At 51.1% G+C, this 7,530-nt stretch overlaps 1 protein-coding gene across 2 annotated transcripts in view; it reads left to right on the top strand.

Annotated features, from left to right (window-relative positions):
* Positions 1-3,715: 3,715 nt before the first annotated feature.
* The window catches only part of Hrh2 (histamine receptor H2), a 42,182-nt gene continuing 38,367 nt past the window's right edge, over positions 3,716-7,530 (top strand). For both annotated transcript variants that reach the window (XR_004115224.1, XM_031359111.1), the window contains exon 1: positions 3,716-3,890. The gene's annotated coding sequence lies outside the window, so the exon portion shown is untranslated. The remainder of the gene's footprint in view (positions 3,891-7,530) is intronic.

Consider the following 7,530-nt stretch of genomic DNA (forward strand, 5'->3'; position numbering starts at 1 on the left):
TCTCTATGACTCTGTAGTGATAGAGATGAGAACCAGGAAGATGCGAGTACCTTTGTGCTCCCAGTTTGTAGGCCTGGAGGAAATAACAATGCTTATCTTCCAGGGCTCTGAAGAGGATCGGTTAAGATGCTGTATGTAAAGAACCCAGCGCCCTATGAGGAAAACGTCGAACTCTTTACACACAGCAGGCACACCTTCCTGTCTTGTGAGCCAGAACTGAGCACTGTGCAAATGTAGAGATGCTGAGAAGTGACCGGGTCTAGGACCCACAGCAGCACCGCAGGGTCAGGAACCGGCTTTGCTCCTCCAGAGACACCTGGAGCAGAGACCTTACTGCATCGCAAGACTTTCAGTGCATAATGAACAGCACATCCTGCCCACTTCTAACCACTCTTAGGAGTCGCGCACAAACCCTGAGCCACCATAGGAAAGAACCACGGGCAATCCCAGCAGGTCCTCAGTGGGGTTTTCCACAGGCTACTCCATTAAAAGTTATCACCATGCCCTGCCATTCAGTGTTTGAATTGTTGTGTTTGCCCAACCCCCCACCCCACCCCCTTTTCCTTGTTCTCATTTTCTAGCAGTCCGGTTCAGCAGAGATTACTCATCCTGAAGCAAAAAACCTCTTTTCTTTTCCTTTCTATTTCTGTCAACAGTGGTCTGGGGTTCCTTAGAATGAGAGAGCGGTTTCTTCCAGCAAGCTTTGCCGGAAGAAGGTGGTGTTTACACATCTTATGGTGGCTGGCAGTTTCCACAGCCCCTGTAAAGTGGGGACATGGTTCTCATTAGCAAGGATTAGTGGCTATCAAAGATCTCCCCATCTAGGATGGAGCTGGGTGGTCTTCAGAGCTGGGAATAAAGTTGCAGTTGGCTGGCTGGTTGAGAATTGCAACAAACTTCCCAGTGCAGGTAGGGTCCCCATCCTCCAACTCGCCTCCCCACCCCCGCTCGCGACTCCACTACAGTGTAACCCACACTCACCCAGCTTATTGACTCATCTCTGACCAGCATCCCTGTCCTTCATCTATTTGCCACACCTGTCTTCTTCCTGCTCACTGGTCAAGGCCACACTGCTCCTTACCTCAGACACTTGTTCTTCCTCTAGAGGATGAACTACTCTTTCTTATTGTGCCCAGCTCAGTTCTAATGCCACACATACCAGGGATGGTAAACACAGCTGAGCCAGATAGTCTTACTCCTATTGCATATCTTAAATTCCTTCAGTGGAACTACTCTGTGTGGTGGAGTAGACCTTTTCCTGTCTTGCTCATTGCTATATCCTGGCATGGAATTAGTGCCCAACAGACTTCAGTACACATTTGTTGAGTAAATAAATTTAATATTTCCTTTTTATTTATTTAGTGTTTGTTTTTGAGAAAGGGTCTCCTGTTGTTCAGGTTGGCCTCGAACTTACTCTGGAGCCAAGGTTGACCTTGAACTCCTGATCCTCCCGGCCTCCAAGTGCTGGGGTTCCTGCATACCACACCTGACTTTCTCTTCCCTTTCTTCTCAGAGCTCATACCTTGCCCAAGCTTTTTGCAGCAGGCATGGCCTATGATGCTGCTTTTACAGACAAGGAAAGGGCCCCAGAGACAGGACCTGAGCCCCTCCGGCTGCCTGTCTAGGTGTTCCTTGCTGTGTGACAAAGCGCACCACAGCACGGCTGCCTACAACCAGGAGCTGTTCTTTCTGTGGGTTGTCTGGTGGGTTCTCCCCCTGCTCCTGCCTCAGAATGCTTCGTGTTCACCTGACAGCTCTAGCGCAGGTAAGCATCGCTCTCTAACCACTCTGGCATCTTAGGGATCTGGCTGGAGCACGAAGGAGGAGCACATCTTGGGGAGGGAGAACTCAAATTGTAAAGCTGCTTGATCCAGATTCCTGCAGCAGGGTATACACTCCACCCCCCCACCCCCCCATTGAACAGAAGCCTGGGCCAATGGCATGATCACTTTGAAATATTCATCCATCCCTCCTAACCGCCAAGCACTAGAACCAGCAAGACTGTGTGACTCAGTACGGTCCTGACAGTCCAACATGATCAGATGACTTGGGTCTAAAGAACTGGCTCAGCAGTTAAGAGCTGCTCTTCCTAAGGACCTGAATTTAATTCTTACTGTCCACACAGTGGCTCACCACCATCTGTAACTCCAATACCCACTTCTGGTCTCCATGGACACCAGACATACACACAACGCAAAGACTATACATGCAAGTAAGACCTTCACACACACACACACACACACACACACACACACACACACACAAAACCCTCATTTTTTAAAAGGAGGGCGGTTGACCTCAGAAATTGTAAGGACCTTCAGCAAGCTAAACTCTCGTTAATAGTGCTGCTCCCTGGGGACTCAGGTAACAGAATAGCCTCTTCCAGAACATTCTTCTAATGTAATGGCACCCCATGGTAGATGGAAAAGAGATGAGGCAGGTTCTCACCAAAGTCACTTCCACCAACACATTAGTAGCTATGCAAGCTGGAGGCCATCATGCTGTCACCATTGAGAGGCACCAAATGGACAGTGACTTCACTCATTGCAGAGAGGCGCGTTTACAGATCACTGGGGACAGGAGGAGCCTAGATTTGTGTGTGACTAAAGCAGAAAGTGTGGAAGGGCTGGACGCCCAGGAGCAGAGACATGTGATCAACTTGCACGTTTTAGAGATGACCTGGGATGCTTTGGGAACGGCACGAGAAGAGCCCGGAACACCACCTTGGAACCAGGCTGGTTTGGCACAAGGGAACATGGTGAATGCATCCCTAGGGAGCAGAGAGTGCACAAAGTTCGCCTTGTATCTCTTTCATTGGCCTGGTCCAAGGCTTTATCCTTTGCTACCCAGACCTCCCTGAGGCGAGCATGACCCTTAGGGTCACAGAGGAGGAAATGGGCTCACAAATGGAGACCCTTGGAGGCCTAGTGCTTACCACAAGGACTTGAGGGGAGGACACGCAGAGTGAGCACAATGCTGTGTCAGCACTGGGGTAGCAGCCTAGCTGGAAGGCAGGTGGTCGGATGAGCAGCCCTTGGGCGCTTGAGGGGAATCTGCTATGTGGAGGGAGTTTGTCAAAGAAAAGTAAGAGGTTTGGGTCTGTACTGATTTGAGACATGGCCTCCTGTTAGGTACTCTGCCTCAAGTTGCATTTGGCTTGTATCTAGGAGGTGGGACATTCTATCTGGACATTTTAATTTGTCCTGCCTCCAAAGCCCCAACTCCCCCCTGGGCTGACTGAGGTCTACCCCTGGCTTTCCAGATCCCAGGATTTTCTCAGAAAAACTGGTTCTTCTCTCACACCTTGCCATTCTTGGAGTGGTCAGGTCGTGGTGGAACTCGGGTGAAGGACTCATCAGATTTCTGGCCTAGCTTTCTCAAACCAGAGTGGGCCATAGCTGGGCATCTCCTCTCATACTATCAATGTGCACACAGGTGGGCAGGGGCTCAGGCTAGGGAGCTGCCCAGAATAAGGACATGAGGAAGCCACTGGGGTGTGTGTGTGTGTGTGTGTGTGTGTGTAACAGATGACCATGTGTAAGGGAGGAAAGAGAGGGCGGGGTGAAAGTGTCCGGAGAAGGAAAAGGAGGTGGGAAGGGGGAAGGCAGAGGGAGGAAGAGAGAGCGAGACAGGGACAGAAGGAAGAAGGGGAAAAGGGGGAAAGGGGAGGGGGAAGAAAGGAAGCAGGGAGGATGAATATGGAAGAAAACGCTGAGGAAAGGAGCGGCTCTCAGAACGAGGAGGAGCGAGTTGGGGGCGGGGACGAGGAAGTGGGTGCTAGGCGCACGCCGCCAGCTCCATCCTTGCCCCAGTCAGTGCAAGCGCAGCCAATGCAAGCGCGCAGTCCTAAGCGACCTAGTGCAGCCGGTGGCGCACAGCAGCAGCACCAGGTAAGGTAAGGTGACCGACGCCTCCCGGCCGACGTCGCCTCGGGATGGGGACGCGGGTGGGGTTGCGCGGAGACCAGGCTGTGGCGTGGCCGCTTTGGCTGCCTGCTTCAGAATCCTGCCGACCCCCGTCCCCAGATCGACCTCAGGCTGCGCCGCACACAGGAAGCACCTGACCTTGGGCTCATACCTCTACCTAGATTTCCTCCCTGGAACCCTCAAGGCTCATAGCCACCCCAAAGCGGTGACAGGAGCTAGGTTTGCAGCCTCATCCCGCGGATGTGAGGGATGCCGGGGGTAGCCTTCACACTCCTGTACCCTCTAGGGTGAATTTGAAAATCTACCTGCGTCGAAAGGCTTGCTGTGTGCCCTCTGGGGGTGGGGGTGGGGGGCTCGCCTGATGTATGTGTGGGAGCTTGGAGAGACTTTCGGCTTCCCAGCACTAGTGGAGCGTCTGGGGCTGACAGGAAGGAGGCTGCCTACTTTCTCAAGAACAGGTCTCCTTGCTTAAGTCCTCCTGGGCTGCTGCCCCACGCTGGGCAGCGAGGCGTTCCCTGTGATAGACTGGGAGGGACTCTGATAGCTGTTCTGATAGACGTTCTGGACTTCAGGGACATCTGGCAGCTGTTCTCTGGTAGTGGAAGTTCAGAAGTGCCTTGACTCTGGTTTGAGAAACCCAGTGACCTTGAGCCTGGAAGCCTCAGTTTCCCCCTCTGACACTCGAAGGGCAGTAAAGCACCCATGAGCTGAGATGTCCCCACCAGTCACTGTGATACACTCACTTTGGTGTCTGCTGAGCCTTGGAGGCCATATATGTAGCTAAGCATGAAGCATAAAACAGGGCCCAGGGAACGGGGAAGGAGCCCCACCCCTTCCCTCAGACACATGGCAAAGTGGCTTTTTTAGAAGACATCTCTCAGATGAGTCTTGGCCAAGCCTCTGCTTTCTTAGTTATAGGAGAGAGAGTTAGGAATTTCTACGAACATGTTTGCTTTCCTTGAAGGTTCTGCAGGGCTATGGAACTGATGATCTCTGAGCTGGGTTTGGGTAGAACTGGAAAAAGTAAAGATAGCATTCGTGGGCGGGCCTGGCACCAGGCACGTTAGGTGTATAATAATTCAGACTAAAGTCATCATAGTACTTTTGGAAACCAGTATCGTTAACCCCCTATTTCAGATGGAGAAACCGAGGTTCTCCACGGTAAGTGATTTCCCATAGTCCTCCAATCTTCCTCACTGCTGGGTGATACTGCTTTGGATCACGCTAATCCTGGCCACTAGATACGACCGTGAAATGCATAGCATAGGGCCTGGCACCCAGTATATACTCCTGATCAGCTCTGGTTCCTTCCTTGTCCCAGGTACACTTCCTGGAGGTGACTGATGGTTGTCAGTGAGAGCAGGGCATCCTCACCAAGCATTGCCTCTAAAGATCAGGAAGTCAGGAAGGTCTCTGCTAAGTGTCCCGCAAAAAGCTGATACTGGACAGCTGCGCCTCTGCAGCTGACTCCGCCCTGTGTCACCCTGTCCCGGTCCCCACCCCACCCCCATCCCCCTTAGTCTCAGCGTAGATGGCTCCCCAGGGTTCTAAGGCAGGCGCATTCCCTTTGCCCTGGACTGATGGCTACCTTGTACTAACTGGGTTGACTCAGCCCATGCCATCCGACCGACAGCGACATCTGAATTGGAGGGACAAGACAGAAGACAGACACCTGGTGACAGATTCAATTTGGCAAACATTCCTTTTAGAGACACTCTCTCCAGAAGCCCTCCCAGCCTGCATGTCTGTGGGGAAAACAAATCCAGCTGTGGTCACACTCCACTAACGCCCCGAGGAAGGAAAAACAGGATTAAACTGCAATTCTGAAGGATTTGGTTCATCCTTGGGAAAGAAATCCCTGATGATGGGGTAAGGGTCTGGGCAGGCCAAAAAAGCTCATTGCCAAAAATGTTTTAAAACAAGAGTACATCGATTCACATGAAATGATGAGAGGAGAAGGGAGATCATTGCAACCCCCAAGACAGTTATTAAAACTCAGAGAGTGTCTAAATGACCAACAATAGGGGCAGACAAGTTTTTTACTAAAACCGGAGTTTTGAGTGGATGGGGACACCTTTATTCACTGCAGACATGGCATGACCCTGGCTTTGAGGGAAAAGCCTAGGAAAAGTGGGGAGGGATTAAGAGAAGGTTAACAATGTTTGCTGGGGTGGCAGGATTGGGTAGGGCTGCTCCCCGGGGCTTTCCTGATTTTCTGCCAGGAGGCCTGCTTCAGTAATTAGCACTGGGGCCTCTGTGGTTCCCAGGGCTGAAGACAGGGACGGAGTGAAGGACAGAGGTGTCGGTGCTGTGGCTCTGCGAATGGGCATGCCGTCTGTCTAGAGGCTTCTGGAGCCTCTAGACAGTGTCCTCGGAGGCAGCATTTGCCAGACTGACTTGGTCACCATCTTGTTTCCTATCTTCTTCCAACTGCCACCTGTCCCAGTTCCCAGTACTCACATACTCATATACTGGCGGGAAATGGTTCTTCTGTGTTTCATACTTATGGATGCACTTCCCTGGGGACCCCTGTAGGTGGGGGCTATGGGACCTTCCTACCCTGCTTTTCCTCACCAGTTCCTTCACGTAACTAGCATGTGTGTTCTTGCCATGACAGAAGCACACATGCACACCTGGTGATGGCATGGGAGAAGAAGGAACCACAAATCATTAATGCCAACAGTTACCTGACCGGCTCTGTGTGCTCTCCAGCACTGAAGTAGCCATCCCACAGCCCTGTGAGAAGAGATACCATGGCCCCCGCAGACTATAAAATGGTCCCAGAGTGATAGTCTCTGTGCTAGACTCTAGGGCCCCGACATAAGGCACCATCTCTAACAGGGAGTGCCCGGATGGAATGGAAAGGGACCTTGGACCCAGACTGCAGGATGTGAGGTCATACTGGAGACCTCAGGGTGAGAGACTCAAGTGACTCTGCAAGAGTCACCGGCAAGGAAGGTGGTGCTTGACTGAGGGCCATCTAACATTGCAGGTCTTTGAACATCACAGTGTCAGGAGGGATGTTCTAGCATCTAGCCATAGAGGCCAGAGACACTGCTGGACAACCCACGGTACCCTCCCAGTGCCTCAACAAAGAATGACCCTGCCCCAAATGTCTGTCTGTCAGTCTGTCTGTCTGTCTGCCTGTCAATCTGTCTATCTATCTATCATCTACCAATCATGTTTATCTATCTTATCTATCATAGTTATCTATCATGTTTATCTGTCTTATTTGTCATATCTATCCTATCTATCATTCATCTATCCTATCTATCTATCTATCTATCTATCTATCTATCTATCTATCTATCTATCATCTCTTTGTCTGTCTTTCTGTCTATCTATATTCTTATCTATCTCTATAAACCTTTCTGTTCTGGACATCTCAGAGAAATGTCTCACAGCATGCAACCTTTCCTGCCACATTTTCATGCCCCATCCAGTTGGAGCATCTGTCAGTGCCACCTGAAAAGTTAGAGCTGACTTAGGTCCATTTTACAGGCGCCACCTTTTATTTATCTGTTAACTACTTGATGGGCAGTTGGGCTGTTTCTGCTTTGGAGCTGTTATGAAGAATGTTATGTGAGCATTGGGGGGGGGGGGG

The sequence above is a fragment of the Mastomys coucha genome, unplaced genomic scaffold (genome assembly GCF_008632895.1).
Source record: "Mastomys coucha isolate ucsf_1 unplaced genomic scaffold, UCSF_Mcou_1 pScaffold7, whole genome shotgun sequence".
Lineage (NCBI taxonomy): Eukaryota > Metazoa > Chordata > Mammalia > Rodentia > Muridae > Mastomys > Mastomys coucha.